We start from the raw sequence: 16716 nt of genomic DNA, 5'->3' as shown, positions 1-16716 counted from the left end.
AACAACGCCAGCCTTATCTGCGGGTTTGATGGTGAGGTTAGAATTAGTATGGAGAGAGCAGAGGGCAAGACGATCCGAGGGGGGGGTGAGATTAGAATTAGAATGAGTGAGGGGCGTGGTGAAGGTGATGTCAAGGCCCAGAACAGGCCTTGGTGTTAAGGAAGAAGAAGAAGATTTAAAGTGGGAGAAGGGGTCTGTAGTGGGAGGTGGAGAACTCTGGGTGTAGAAGTAGGCATGGAGACAGACCATTGGAAGAAGAGTTTGTTTGGTATCAAGGTATCAAAGTAGATCAGTAAAACTTGCTCATATTGACAGGGGTGAGAAGAACTAAAAATCATAGAAGGAAGGTGATGGCAAAAGAACCAAAAGAGGCATGATGAAATTACTTATGACTCAGTTTATGGTAGGCTATGGAAAGCACTGTTAGGAGTGGAAATGGACATGGATTCAATCTGACATGAAGGCTGGAAAGTAGCTGAGGATAAATAAAAATTACTGAGTTCTGGGAGAATGCAGGAAAGTGGAACAAACTGATTACGACTCTGATTACAATCAGTTCAGACTGAGACCCATTCTCTCCCATAGCTATTCTATGATTTCCCACTACTTCAATTTTGGTTTAACTGTTATTTGGACGTTGCCACCCTCATCAATGTTAGTTGCTATCTTTACAGTAAATTGCTTTTGACTAAATAACCATCTTCCACAACTAGCTCAAGAGTGAAAGATCTTACATTTCACATTTTTTCCATTAGAAAGTTAAACATCTGCAAGGTCAACTATGTTTGGCAATCCATATATCACATATGTGTTTATCATTTGAATAAATACATCAAAATAATCACTGATTGTCCAATATATAATTATTTACACTATTTACCCAATGAGTGTATTTATTTAGATAAAAGTATAAACATCGAATCCACGCTGCTGAAGACCCAACTGCGCTGGGTGGGTCACGTCTCCAGAATGGAGGACCATCCCCTTCCCAAGAACGTGTTCTATGGCGAGCTCTCCACTGGCCACTGAGACAGAGGTGCACCAAAGAAGAGGTACAAGGACTGCTTAAAGAAATCTCTTGGTGCCTGCCACATTGACCCCCGCCAGTGGGCTGATCTCGCCTCCAACCGAGCATCTTGGCGGGCTGCAACCTCCTTGGAAGAAGACTGCAGAGCCCACCTCACTGACAAAAGACAAAGGAGGAAAAACCCAAAACCCAACCCCAACCCACTAATTTTCCCTTGCAACCGCTGCAACTGTGCCTGCCTGTCCCGCATCGGACTTGTCAGTCACCAACGAGCCTGCAGCAGACGTGGACATACCCCTCCATAAATCTTCATCCGTGAAGCCAAGCCAAAGAAGAAGAAGAAGAAGAAACATTTTTATTCATTACCCAATAGACGACATGATGTCTCTTGGAGGTTGGCATTTGGAACGCTGATGTTTGCATATATGTTAATACAGGACATAATCCTGGGGGCAAATAGAAACTGATCAGTGTAGGGTGGTGTTAATAGGTGCAAAAAGATGGTCAGTGACAATGAATGACTTAAGGAAGACAGCAGCAGATTCTAAAATCATAGAAAGATATAGAGAACGGGCGAATGAGGCAGGAATAAAACGGTGGACGTTCAAAGATGCATTTGGAAGAAAAATGAAGTGATTTAATATAAGTTGTATGGTACCAAATGAGCTCATCATATTACAAACCTGGTGCAATAACATAAATGTCACGGCATTATAAAAAGATACAAAGTGCAAAAGGGAAAGAGTAATAATAAACCTGTATGAACAACTGGTTAGATCCCACCAGAACATTCTGAGCACACTACTTTCCAAAGAGTGCTACCCAGCACAGCTTTTTTTTTCCAAAATAGACTTTATTCATAATAAATCATTTACAAGACAGAAAACCATTCAATGTCTATTTGCACCCTTAATGTTATGCCCATACATTCCCAGCATTGTACATTGGTCTGTACACTCTCTATCTACACCACTGCCACCACTGTGGCACCTTGTCGTTACCCCCCCCCCCCCCCCCCCGTTCTTTGAAGGGCTCTCTCAGCCTTAGGTCCTCAATTCCTGGTGATGGAACGACTAGACTGTGGTGCTTCCCTTCAACACCTGTCCCTCGTGTTGGCTGCGCCAGGCTTTAGTGCATCCTTCAGCATGTGCTCCTGCAGCCTGGAATGCACCAGTTGGCAGTATTCGCTCATCGACATCTCCATTTGCTGAAAGACTGACAAGTTTGGGGCAGACCCAAGGGCACCTATCTCTGCATCCATCCCTGCGAAGACCCTGTCAGGCTGCTGCTAGGGATGAACTGTGACACAAACCACTGCATCCTTCTCCACACTATGAGCGAACCGGCATTCTGCAAAGAGGTGGACAACAGTCAACTCTCCACCTCAGTCACCTCGCGGACAACGTGTGGGTGATGTTCAAATTGCACAGGAACAATCTGATCTCACTGCCATCCAGGCCACGTCCTGATGCCGGTTCGTGAGCAGTGGCAACCAGGCATTCTGCCAGAGGATCTGGACAGTCTGATCCAGGAAGCATCCCACCACAAACATCGAGTCCTCATCTCTGCAGGACGTTCTGTGCTGACCACGGTTTGGTGGCCTTGCGGTCAAAGGTGTTTGTCTGTGAAGAACCACTATGAACACAATAGTGCCAAGTATGAAGAAACATTATAAAGTGAGCTGCACATCAGAAGGCTTCTTTATAAAGAGAAGGATGGACATGTGTTGCATAACTGGTCAGTTGCTAGAGCTTCTGAAAGGTTTTTTTTCCAAAATAAAAGAGGAAGCAAAGAACTTTTTCTCAGCACAAATAGTGAGGAAGTTGGTGAATTCTCACGAAAGTTAAATGCAAAGTGTTTAGGAGGAAAATGCAGGGGGCTGAGACACAAATGGCGAACAACTGAAAGGACATGAACGTTTGGAGTGTTTGTACGATGAATATTTATACACTCATCCATTTGGACTATAAATGGTCAGCACTTATCTTCGCCTCCAGACAGCAACATCCGCAGTACAAGCCTTCCCGTCAATCACACCGAAAGCCCGCCCCCGCCGCAAGGTGATTGGCGGAGAGCGTGAGCGTCGACGCCCAGGCAGGGCTCCGACAACCTGCCAATCACCCGAGGGCCAGGCTGGGCTCCATTGACAGTCGGCGCTGACAGGGAGTTGGGTCAAGTCGGCCCCCCCCCCCCCCAACCTCCCACCCCTTCCCCTCCCGTCCCGATTGCAGCCGCCATGCCAGCGGCCGAGGAGGGCGCCCGGTTGCCCGTCGTTGCCGCCCCCTTCCGATCGCGGGCGGAGCTGGATTAGCGAGAGAGCGGGGAGCGGGCGGCCAGGCCTCCGGGGAAGGCCGGGGAAGGCCGGGCGGGCGGGCGACTGGGCTGCGGAGGGTGGGGGGGTGGGTGGTGGTGGTGAAGCGCCCTCGAGCCCGCCTTGGGCAGGGTGGGCCCGCCGCGTCGGGGGGTGACTGCTGAGACTTGGGCGTCTCTAACCGGTTCTGACGCCCCCCACCCCCACCCCAACCCCCAAAGCCCCTTCCGGCCGGCGCTGCGGAGCCTGGAAGCCTTCCCATTGAAAGCAACGACGACGGGCTTGGTTGGGTGCTGCCGCCTGCTTTGACTCAGGTTAGTGTTCCCCCCCCCCCCCCGTGTTGTCCCCTTTCACTCACCCCACCCCCCTCTGTGTCTGATGAGCGGTGGGGTGGGGGGGGGGGGCTTTAATTCAAAGGTGGGGAGGGGGGAAGTTTCCCTCTCTCTTTCCCTCTCTCTTTCCCTCCCTCTCTCTCTTTCCCTCTCTCTTTCCCTCCCTCTCTCTCTTTCCCTCTCTCTTTCCCTCCCTCTCTTTCCCTCTCTCTTTCCCTCTCTCTTTCCCTCCCTCTCTCTCTTTCCCTCTCTCTTTCCCTCCCTCTCTCTCTTTCCCTCTCTCTTTCCCTCTCTCTTTCCCTCCCTCTTTCCCTCCCTCTCTCTCTTTCCCTCTCTCTCTTTCCCTCTCTCTCTTTCCCTCTCTCTCTTTCCCTCTCTCTCTTTCCCTCTCTCTCTTTCCCTCTCTCTCTCTCTTTCCCTCTCTCTCTTTCCCTCTCTCTCTTTCCCTCTCTCTCTTTCCCTCTCTCTCTTTCCCTCTCTCTTTCCCTCTCTCTTTCCCTCTCTCTTTCCCTCTCTCTCTTTCCCTCTCTCTCTTTCCCTCTCTCTCTTTCCCTCTCTCTCTTTCCCTCTCTCTCTTTCCCTCTCTCTCTTTCCCTCTCTCTCTTTCCCTCTCTCTTTCCCTCTCTCTTTCCCTCTCTCTTTCCCTCTCTCTTTCCCTCTCTCTTTCCCTCTCTCTTTCCCTCTCTCTTTCCCTCTCTCTTTCCCTCTCCCTCCCCTTCTCTCTCTCTTTCCCTCTCTCTCCCTCCCCCTCTCTCTCCCTCCCTCCCTCCCCTCTCTCCCTCCCTCCCTCCCCTCTCTCCCTCCCTCCCTCTCCCTCCCTCCCTCCCTCCCTCTCCCTCCCCCCCCCCTCTCTCTCTCTCTCTCCTGTTTAGTATGTCTTTCACTTCTACTTTCCCTCATTGCATTGAGAGTAAATGGCGTCTCCACTGAGCAGAGAGAGAGAGAGAGAGAGAACGAACAGAGGGCCACTGATTTCAAGGGACCACAGCCTGGGAGGAGAGGGAGAGAGCAACTTCTGCAAACTCAATTTGTTGTGAGCAGATCTTGTGTGTGAGAAGAGGGCACTTCCATCTTTAACAGGAAGAAAAAAAATCCTGGGTATGTTTCATTGTCACACTTTCTTTGTTTAGTGCATTCACTTAATGGCAGTCTGGGTTTTTTTTTTAAGCAACCTGAAAAAATGTTTTGGTGGTAGGTTGCCCCCCCCCACCTTCATTATCTCTCCTTTCAGCTTTCTTTTGTGTGCACTGTCTACATTCTCTTTTCAAAGCTTCTCTTCTTTCATTCACTCCCTTTCTGTAGTTTCTCTTTTGTTCCCATTCCCTTTTCTTTCCCCCTCTCTTTCAATTCAGGCCCCCTTTTTTATATTTTTCCTGAATCATTTTGAGATGGATGGGGGGGTGTGCTCAAAAAAAATTAAAGTGGGGGGGGTGGGGTGGAATAAAGCTTCACTGCTTTCACACAAAGCAGATGGTACCAAAGGAGATATCTTGAATAATATATTGACTGTAATATGACTGTTACAGTACCTGTTGACATAGGATTTTGGATTGATTTAATGGCTGTCTTTAATAGTTGATGAATATTTTTTTAAAATTAGAAACTTGGTCCTTACTCTATTCTTATCAAGGCTGATGACTAATTTTTGAAGGAACCAAGCCATGCAATTTAAATGTCAGATCCACTGTGATGGGTTGACCTCTGATTATAATTGGTATCTCCTTTTCATATTAAGTTCAATTGCTTAAATTCAGGAGTTACTTTTTTGTCACTCAAAAGCAGTTTGGCAGGTAGAATTGAGATAGTTGGAACTTGAGAAAAAGAATGCTGTAGTAGTGCCTTTGATTATCACAGTCTGAAGAAAAATACATAAAACATAAATACATTAAAGGACAGATTCAGAAAGAGTAATTCAGAACATTGCAATTTGTCCCCTTGAAGAGAGAAGTAATATACTTGAAATGTTTGTTAAATATTTTGACTTTGAACTGTTCAAATTGTCCCTGGTGCTACTGTTTTGTAAGTGAATGAAAAGTCCCACAAAGATGCAGGATAATTCTGTTCGTACACTGACCTGCTGAGTTTCTCCAGCATTATGGTTTTAGTTCATTGTGTCTCCACCACTCAAATTTTACTTAACCTGATGGTCAAAATTTCAATAAAATTAGAGGTGTATGATGCAAACTTAAGTCGCCATTCTAATTGAAAATTCATATTTATAATGAATGGGATGTTAATTATGTTAAAACTTTTTTTGTCAAGTTATAGAATTAGAATTTATTGTCATGAGTGTGTCACAAAATTTGTTGTTTTTGTGGCAGCATTACAGTGGAAATTTTGCTATAAATTGCATTTGAAATAAATGAGTAGTACAGGCAAATAGGAGAAAGTGAGGTATTGTCTGTGGTTCATTGACTGTTCAGAAATCTGATGGTGGAGGGGAAGAAGCTGTCTTAGTGCCACTGGGTGCTCGTCTTCAGGCTCCTGCACATTTTTCCTGACAGTAGCAGTATGAAGAGGGCATGGCCTGATGCTGAGGGTCCTCGAGGATAGAGGCTGCTTTCTTAAGACACCGCCTCCTGTCGATGTCCTCGATGGACTGAAATCTTGTGCCTGTGATGTCACAGGGCGAGATAACAGCTCTGGAGTTTTATTCCATACCAGACATTGATGCAGCCAGCCAGGACACACACCACAGTACACCTGTAGAAAAAAAAATTGCAAGAGTCTTTGGTGACATACCAAATATTTGTTAAAATTAAGCTTTTAAAGTTAGTTATACATTTTGAATTTTTCAGCATTTTAATATTGGGTACAAACATGGTGTGCATTTTAATTTGACGTCATCTTTATATCGATTAATGGTCTTGGCTCATCCTCTCTTTCTAATGTAATGCATCACAATTCTGGCACTCTGGTATGTGCTCTTTTGCACCATTGGGATGATGAGAGCTCCCAAGCTCAAGGAATAGTCTTCCTAAACCTTTCCAACTTAAAATAGTCTAAGAATCATTTTAAAATCTATTTCGTGAGATTTTGACATTTGTCATATCACCTAAATACGATGGATACTGGAAATCTGAGGGGGAAAAAAACAATTGTGCTGTGGGTTGCACCTTTGGAAAAGAAAGAGCTATTGTTAGGATTTAGTTTTTTTTTTGGTGAATCATTTTCAAAGTCATTAATCTGAAATGTTGGAGATCAGAAAGCGTTCAAATGCCTCTGTTTGCAGGGCTTGTCCAAACTGCATCTCTTCTTGGGTTGCATGGATTTGTTGGAGGTGCTGTTGAACTCACTGAGGAGCATAAAGGAGGCAGACTGTGTAATAAGCAGGAATTTCAGGGAGGAAAGTGCATTCACATAGATGGGTGACTGCCATGAGCGAAAACAGGTAATGCAGGGCCCTCTAATCCTGAGCGACTTTGGAATGTGGGAGAAACTTTGCATAGCAGGAGGAAACACATGGGATAACATACAATTCCCACCCCCAATTTTGTTTGGATCTCTTCCTGATTTCCAGTATGCCCAATGAAGCCCAAAATATTGACTCTCTTTCATTTTCAATGGCTGTTGCATAATCTACTGAGTTTCTTCAGCAATTTTGTGGTTGCATTTGGTCAAGTTTTTGCAGGACATGCAGAGTAAATGGCAGAGAGAATTTTGTAGTACAGCAAGAAAGTGACGGCGCGGATAGGGTTTTTAAAAAAATTTTTATTTTTCACACTATAGATCACATTATTCAAGATATACACATTTCTCCTTTCAAATATATACAGTATCGTTTTCTCCCCTCCTCCCCTCCCCCCCCACCTCCCCCTCCATCCATTCAAAACTCTGAGTCCAAGATACATCAAACCCATCAAACAATGTTGTCACTCAACATTAACGAACAAAAACTTCCACTGAGTCAATTCTTTCCATTCTCTTTTCCTTTTGTCATTTTAGGTGATAGATGTCCCGGTAGGTTTTCTCTATTATATTCCATGTACGGTTCCCATATTTGTTCAAATAATGTTATATTATTTCTTAAACTATATGTTATTTTTTCTAATGGAATACATTTATTCATTTCTATATACCATTGCTGTATTTTCAAATTATCTTCTAATTTCCAGTTTGACATAATACATTTTTTTGCTACAGCTAGGGCTATCTTAACAAATCTTTTTTGTACACCCTCCAAATCAAGTCCAAATTCTTTATTTTTTATGTTACTTAGGAGGAAGATCTCTGGGTTTTTTGGTATATTGCTTTCTGTAATTTTATTTAATATCTGGTTTAGATCTTCCCAAAAATTTTTCACCTTTTCGCAAGTCCAGATTGCATGAATTGTTGTTCCTATTTCTTTTTTACAATGAAAACATCTGTCAGATACTGTTGGATCCCATTTATTTAACTTTTGAGGAGTGATATATAACCTATGTATCCAATTATATTGTATCATACGTAATCTCGTATTTATTGTATTTCTCATAGTTCCTAAACATAACCTCTCCAATGTTTCCTTTTTTATCTTTATGTTAAGATCTTGTTCCCACTTTTGTTCAGTTTTATCATTTATTTCCTCATTCTCCTTTTCTTGTAATTTGATATACATGTTTGTTATAAATTTTTAAATTATCATTGTGTCTGTAATCAGATATTCAAAATTGCTTCCTTCTGGTAACTTCAGACTACTTCCCAATTTATCCTTTAAATAGGATTTCAATTGGTAATATGCCAGCACTGTATCTTGAGTTATATTATATTTATCCTTCATTTGTTCAAAGGATAATAATTTATTCCCCGAAAAACAATTTTCTATTCTTTTAATCCCTTTTTTCTCCCATTCTCTAAAAGACAGGTTATCTACCGTAAAAGGGATTAGTTGATTTTGTGTCAGTATTAATTTTGATAATTGGTAGTTTGTTTTATTTCTTTCTACATGAATCTTCTTCCAAATATTAAGCAAATGGTGCAATACTGGAGAATTCCTATGTTTTACCAATTTTTGATCCCATTTATATAATATATGTTCAGGTATCTTCTCCCCTATTTTGTCTAGCTCTAATCTAGTCCAATTTGGCTTTTCTTTTGTTTGGTAAAAATCTGATAGATATCTTAATTGTGCGGCTCTATAATAATTTTTAAAATTTGGCAATTGTAAGCCTCCTTGTCTATACCATTCTGTTAATTTATCTAGTGCTATCCTCGGTTTCCCCCCTTTCCATAAAAATTTCCTTATTATTTTCTTTAACTCCTTAAAGAATTTTTCTGTCAAGTGTATTGGCAGTGCCTGAAATAGGTATTGTATCCTTGGAAAAATGTTCATTTTAATACAGTTTATCCTTCCTATTAGTGTTAATGGTAAGTCTTTCCAATGCTCTAAATCTTCCTGTATTTTTTTCATTAGTGGATAATAATTAAGTTTATTTAGATGGCTGAGGTTTTTATTTATTTGTATACCTAGGTATCGTATTGTTTGCATTTGGCATCTAAACGGTGATTCTTTCTTGAATTTTGAGAAATCCGCTTTATTCATTGGCATTGCTTCACTTTTATTTGCATTAATCTTGTATCCCGACACTTCTCCATACTCCTTCAATTTCTTATGTAATTCTTTTATTGATGTTTCTGGTTCCGTTAGGTATAACATCATCTGCAAATAAACTGATTTTGTATTCCTTGCCTTTTATTTTTATCCCTTTTATTTTATTTTCTGTTCTTATCAGTTCTGCAAGTGGTTCTATGGCTAACGCGAACAATAAGGGCGATAGTGGGCATCCCTGTCTTGTTGATCTGCTTAAGTTAAAATGTTTTGATACATATCCATTTACTGTCACTCTTGCCAATGGCCCCTTATATAATGCTTTAATCCAATTAATATATTTCTCTGGTAGACTAAATTTTTGTAGTACCTTGAATAAATAATTCCATTCTACTCTGTCGAAGGCCTTCTCTGCGTCTAAAGCAACTGCTACTGTTGGAGTTTTATTTCCTTCTACTGCATGAATTAAGTTAATAAACTTACAAATATTATCTGTTGTTCGTCTTTTTTTATGAATCCAGTTTGGTCTAGACTTACTATTTTTGGTACATAATCAGCTAATCTGTTTGCTAATAATTTAGCTATTATCTTGTAATCTGTGTTAAGTAGAGATATTGGTCGATATGATGCTGGTGCAAGTGGATCTTTCCCTGCCTTTGGTATTACTGTAATTATTGCTGGTTTGCACGAATCTGGTAAGCTTTGTGTTTTATCAATCTGGTTGATTACTTCCAGGAGGGGAGGAATTAATAAATCTTTAAATGTTTTATAGAATTCTATTGGGAGACCATCCTCTCCTGGTGTTTTATTATTCGGCAGATTTTTTATTGTCTCTTGTATTTCTACTATTTCAAATGGTTCTATTAATTTATTTTGTTCCTCTGTTTGTAATTTCGGTAGTTCAATTTTAGTTAAGAATTCATCTATTTTGCCTTCTTTCCCTTCGTTTTCAGTTTGGTATAATTGTTCGTAGAATTCTCTGAAATTTTCATTAATTTCCGTTGGATTATATGTGATCTGTTTGTCTTTTTTCCTTGATGCCAATACCATTCTTTTAGTTTGTTCTGTCTTAAGCTGCCACGCTAGAATTTTGTGCGTTTTTTCTCCTAGTTCGTAATATTTCTGCTTTGTCTTCATTATATTTTTCTCCACCTTATATGTTTCAAATGTTTCATATTTTATTTTTTTATCTACCAATTCCCTTTTAGTAGTGTCTTCCTTCCTTGCTAATTCTTTCTCTATATCTGCTATTTCCTTTTCCAACTGTTCTGTTTCCTGATTGTAATCCTTCTTCATCTTAGTTACGTAACTTATTATTTGCCCTCTGATGAACGCTTTCATTGCGTCCCATAATATAAACTTATCCTTCACTGATTCCGTATTTATTTCAAAATACATTTTAATTTGTCTTTCTATAAATTCTCTAAAATCCTGTCTTTTAAGTAGCATGGGGTTTAATCTCCATCTATACATTTTTGGAGGGATATCCTCTATCCTCTATTGTCAATATCAAGGGTGAATGGTCCAATAATATTCTAGCTTTATATTCTGTTTTCCTAACTCTATCTTGTATACAAGCTGATAACAGGAATAAATCTATTCTTGAATATGTTTTATGTCTATCCGAATAATATGAATATTCCTTTTCCTTTGGGTGTTGTTTCCTCCATATATCCAAAAGTTGCATTTCTTGCATCGATTTAATTATAAATTTGGTTACTTTATTCTTTCTGTTAATTTTTTTCCCGGTTTTATGTATGTTTGAATCCAAATTGAGATTGAAATCCCCTCCTATTAATATATTCCCTTGCGTATCTGCTATCTTCAGAAAAATATCCTGCATAAATTTTTGATATTCTTCATTAGGCGAATATATATTAAGTAAATTCCAAAACTCCGAATATATCTGACATTTTATCATTACATATCTTCCTGCTGGATCTATTATTTCCTCTTCTATTTTAATTGGTACATTTTTACTGATTAATATAGCCACTCCTCTAGCTTTTGAGTTGTATGACGCTGCCGTTACATGTCCTATCCAATCTCTCTTTAATTTCTTGTGCTCCACTTCAGTTAAGTGTGTTTCTTGCACAAATGCAATATCAATTTTTTTCTTTTTTCAGTAAATTTAGCAGTTTCTTCCTTTTGATTTGGTTATGTATTCCATTAATATTTAAAGTCATATAGTTTAATGTAGCCATTTTATACTTTGTTTATCTTTCCCTTCCGTTTCCTCATCATCACCTTTCCTTCTCATCCATTTCTGCTTTCTTTCTTTGAACAGTTTATAAGACAACATTTTTAACACATCAAACATTCCCCTTATTCTCCTACCTAATATTTCTTTAACCCCATTGACCCCTCCCCTTCCTGAGTTGCCCATTATCCCTTGTCGGTCAACCACATCTCCCTTCTCCATTTGGATTTGCGAATTCACTCGCAAGCGTCAACTGATTTTGCAGTGACCGTAATTTCTCCCTACCCAGCCCCCCCCCCCAGAAAATATTTCAATTTTTATATACAACAAAGGTCACTCTCTAAATTCCCTCTTTACTCCTCTCTTCCCCTTTTTTCCCCTCATTCTTCTTTGGCTTGGCTTCGTGGACGAAGATTTATGGAGGGGGTAAAAAGTCCACGTCAGCTGCAGGCTCGTTTGTGGCTGACAAGTCCGATGCGGGACAGGCAGACACGGTTGCAGCGGCTGCAGGGGAAAATTGGTTGGTTGGGGTTGGGTGTTGGGTTTTTCCTCCTTTGCCTTTTGTCAGTGAGGTGGGCTCTGCGGTCTTCTTCAAAGGAGGTTGCTGCCCGCCAAACTGTGAGACACCAAGATGCACGGTTTGAGGCGATATCAGCCCACTGGCGGTGGTCAATGTGGCAGGCACCAAGAGATTTCTTTAGGCAGTCCTTGTACCTTTTCTTTGGTGCACCTCTGTCACGGTGGCCAGTGGAGAGCTCGCCATATAACACGATCTTGGGAAGGCGATGGTCCTCCATTCTGGAGACGTGACCCACCCAGCGCAGCTGGATCTTCAGCAGCGTGGACTCGATGCTGTCTACCTCTGCCATTTCGAGTACTTCGACGTTAGGGATGAAAGCGCTCCAATGGATGTTGAGGATGGAGCGGAGACAACGCTGGTGGAAGCGTTCTTCTCTATACACTATATATTTTCTTTTAAATTCACATACACTTATGTAATATATGTATTATATATGTATATAGTCCTATACACACGTCTTTTTAGTTCACAGTCTTTTGTACTCTCATTACACGTCTTCATCTCTCAGTCTATTTTGTAATTGTTCTGCAAATTTTCGTGCTTCCTCTGGATCCGAGAATAGTCTGTTTTGCTGTCCTGGAATAAATATTTTCAATACCGCTGGATGCTTTAGTATAAATTTATACCCTTTCTTCCATAAAATCGCCTTTGCTGTATTGAACTCCTTTCTCTTCTTCAGGAGTTCAAAACTTATTAATAAAAATTTTTTGCCCTTTGTACTCCAGTGGCTTGTTGCCCTCTCTTACTTTCTCCATTGTTTTCTCCAGTACCTTTTCTCTTGTAGTATATCTTAGGAATTTTAGTAAAATGGATCTTGGCTTTTGTTGTGGTTGTGGTTTAAAGGCTAATGCTCTATGTGCCCTTTCTATTTCCATTTCTTGCTGTAGTTCTGGACATCCTAAGATCCTGGGGATCCAATCTTTTATAAACTCTCTCATATTCTTGCCTTCTTCATCTTCCTTAAGGCCCATTATCTTTATATTATTTCTTCTGTTATAATTTTCCATTATATCTATTTTCTGAGCTAACAGCTCTTGTGTCTCTAACTTTTTTATTAGATTCCTCTAATTTCTTTTTTAAGTCCTCTACCTCCATTTCTACTGCTGCTTCTCGTTCTTCCACCTTGTCCATTCTTTTTCCTGTTTCTGATATGGTCATATCTATTTTATTCATTTTCTCTTCTGTATTGTTTATTCTTCTTCTTAAATCACTAAATTCTTGTGCTTGCCATTCTTTAAATGAATCCATGTATTCTTTAATAAGAGAAAGTATATCCTTTGTCTTGCCTTTCCCTTCTTCTTCCATTTCACTGTACTCTTCCTCTTCCTCTGGGTTGGCCATCTGTTGTTTCTTTGTTTTCTTTTTCTTCTCTTCTTTCTTGTTTTCGTTGTCTTCTATGTTCTCCTCTTGCTGCTGCTGTTCTGTAGCTGTCATTGCCGGCTGTGGAGATCGACTCCCCAGCTGGTCGCCCCTCCCGTCGGTGTGTTTTTTTGCATGCGCGGTTGCGCACTTTTACTCGGCTCAGCGAGCCATTTTTGTAGTCCACTTTCTACCGACCTGAGGGAGCGGGCTTCTCTCTCCACCGCGGGCCTCTTCGAACAGGTAAGGCCTTCTTCTTCCGTTGTCTTCTCTTCCTCTCTTCTTACCGTTGGTTTCGACTTTTCTTTTTTCGTCGCCATCTTCTTTCCACCTTTATATTCACTTTACTTTAATTTTTATTTTTGTGCCTTTGTGCTTTCCTTTATTTTTTTCAACTTTTCTGGAGAGGGCTGGAGTTCACCGTCCGGCCACTACTCCATCACTTGACTTCCCCCGGCGCGGACAGGGTGATGAAAAAAGCGTTTGGCATGCTGTCCTTCACCGGTCAAGGCACTGATGATAAGAGTTGGGACGTTGACTGTTCAGTGTTGTTGAGCCCACACTTGGATTATTGTGTGTATTTCTGGTTGCCCAGTTATAAAAAAGGATGTTACTAGGACTGGAAAGCTGCAGTTATAGGAATGATGGTATACGCCTGGGCTCTCTACCCCTGGCTTGTAGGAGATTGAATGGTGAACATAAAAGGCATATCAAATTGTAAGGGCCATTGAGATGAATTCTCAGTCTTTTTCCAAGGGTAAGGGAGTCTAAAGATTGAGAGTATTGATTTAAGGTACTGGGGGAAAGATTTAAAGGGTCCTGTCACTTGGTCTAATATGTATGTAGAACAAATTGCCAGAAGAAGAGGTAGAGGAGGGTACAGTTGTTTAAAAGGCATCGAGATAGCCATATTTGACTCGGAAAGGTTTAGAGGAATATGGGAAAACACAGGCAAGTGGGACGAGCTTGGTCAGTATGAAAATTTAGGCTGAAGAGCATGCATGTGTGCTACTGTACTCTGACATGGGAACACAATAGATGTTTGTGTCAACCCGACTATATTGAAACCCCCAGGATGAGATCAGGGAAAGTTGGCACTTGACCTGTGAGCCAGATTGTCAATTTTCTTTAGAGTATTTTAAACAGAATTTTAATCATATTGTGTGTATGTGTTATGCTAAGGGGTAAAATTAACAGGAATGGGGAGATTAGAGCAATGAATGAGACCATTCAGCTCCACCTGTTTATGTCCATTTTATGTACCACATGACTTTTCACAGAGCCCTGGGAAAATAACCTGATCCTTATTCCTTGGGTATCATTTTCTTAAAGCCTCCATATTATTCTCAGTGGACAAGTTGGGCTGAAGGGCCTTTTTCATTGCTGTATTGTATAGACCTGCTCTATTGGTGCCTTTTGACTGATGTGCAGCTGTTCTGTTTTTAATTTGTTTTGGGTTCTGTGAGAATTAAAAGCAAGAATTACTGGAAGCTCTGCCATTTAAACAGCATCTGCGGAGGGAAATGGCCATTGACGTTTCAATAAAACTTGGGGAAAGTTCAAAATGTTTGTTTTTAAAGCGCAGAGAAGTGGGGGGAGTGTAGAAGATTGCCTTTGATAGGAAGGAAACAAAATGATTGAGAGGGTAGAAAAATTTCACAGCTGCTTTTCTTTCAGTTTTCCTACATGCACATTTCTTGCTCTAAGTCCCATGGGACATTTTATTGTTATAGGCATCATATGAATGAAAATTGTTTTCAATGGTACCTTTATTGATAAATACATCAGGCAGTAATACAAGTACACTATGAAGAAAATGAATTGTACTGGAAATTTGAGATTGAGATCAAGCATCAACTCTTGAGAATGCTTGTGCAATTGTTTTGGGACTTTCCCAGTGACAATTATTTTTAAAGATTTGCTTGAAAATTGGAGCTGGTCTTTACTCCTGGTTAAATGCATTGCATCCAATTGTCTTTCAATTGGAGATGCTGTGAAACCTATCTCATTCTTAGTTGAGTGGTTCCACACTATCCTTTGCAATCAAATGCTGTATATGGGCAAATAAATAATGGATGATTATCTGTACTTGTTAAAGATGAGGGAGCAGGTGACTAAAGCTGAAAGATGAGATTACAGATCTAGTCAACATTTGGCTGGATGCTCCCAAGACGTCGTACTGATGGGGTCTTGCTCATCTGAGCCTTTCCTTCCACTTGACTCTATCTTGTTTTGGCCTTCCCACCTGTGTAAGTCATTGATAACACTTCTGTTGACTAAGCTTAATTTTGCCACCACAAATTTCCTTCTCCCTTATTTTAAAATTTTTCATACTATGAACCATATTAACTAAAATACACACAACCATTTCTCTCTTGAAAATACACAGTGTCATTTTCCCCCCTCCCTCCTTCCCACCCCCCTCCCCACCCACTAAGCGTTCAACATACACAATACAATAAACCCATTAAACAATGTCATCACACAATGAAAATAAACAAGAAAATTGTGTCATCTACTTTTACACACTGGGTCAGTTCACTTCGTCTTCTTCTCGTTCTATCATTTTAGGGGTGGAGGTCCACGGTAGGCCCTCTCTGCGGTGTTCCATGTACGGTTCCCACATTTGTTCGAATACTGTGACTTTATTTTTAAAAATTATATGTTATTTTTTTTTCCAATGGAATACATTTATTCATTTCTATGTACCATTGCTGTACTCTCAGGCTCTCTTTTGATTTCCAGGTTGACATTATACATTTTTTTGCTGCAGCTAAGGCTATCATAATAAATCTTTTTTTGTGCTTCATCCAAATTGAGGCCTACTTCTTTACTTCTTATATTACTTAGAAAAAAGATCTCTGGATTTTTTGGTATGTTGCTTTTTGTGATTTTATTTAATACCTGATTTAGATCTTCCCAAAACTTTTCCACTTTCTCACATGCCCAAATTGCATGTACTGTTGTTCCCGTTTCCTTCTTACAGCTAAAACATCTATCTGATACTGTTGGGTCCCATTTATTTAACTTTTGGGGCGTGGTGTATAGCCTGTGTAACCAATTATATTGTATCTTGCGAAATCTCGTGTTTATTGTATTTCTTATAGTTCTGGAGCATAGCTTTTTCCATGTTTCATTTTTTATCTTTATGTTTAGATCTTGTACCCACTTTTGTTTGGGTTTACAGCTTATTTCATCGTTCTCTTTCTCTTGCTGCTTGATGTACATGTTTGTTATAAATCTTTTAATTATCATTGTGTCTGTAATCACATATTCAAAGCTGCTTCCTTCTGGTAACCTCAGCCTGCTTCCCAATTTGTCCTTTAAGCAGGTTTTCAGTTGATGGTATGCAAACATTGTACTGTGAGTTATACCATATT

At 40.4% G+C, this 16716-nt stretch overlaps 1 protein-coding gene across 2 annotated transcripts in view; it reads left to right on the top strand.

Moving 5' to 3' along the window:
* The first annotated feature begins 2951 nt into the window (after positions 1 to 2951).
* znf710a (zinc finger protein 710a) overlaps positions 2952 to 16716 on the top strand; it is a 59248-nt gene continuing 45483 nt past the window's right edge. Inside the window, exon 1 of one of the 2 annotated variants that reach the window (XM_069912024.1) lies at positions 2952 to 3652. The gene's annotated coding sequence lies outside the window, so the exon portion shown is untranslated. Of the gene's footprint in view, positions 3653 to 4604; positions 4769 to 16716 lie in introns of those variants that run through there. The other variant, XM_069912025.1, reaches the window with a different exon arrangement.

The sequence above is a fragment of the Narcine bancroftii genome, chromosome 14 (genome assembly GCF_036971445.1).
Source record: "Narcine bancroftii isolate sNarBan1 chromosome 14, sNarBan1.hap1, whole genome shotgun sequence".
Classification (NCBI taxonomy): Eukaryota; Metazoa; Chordata; class Chondrichthyes; order Torpediniformes; family Narcinidae; genus Narcine; species Narcine bancroftii.
The sequence above is the reverse complement of the archived record's forward strand: the minus strand, read 5'-3'. Positions and strand labels throughout refer to the sequence as shown.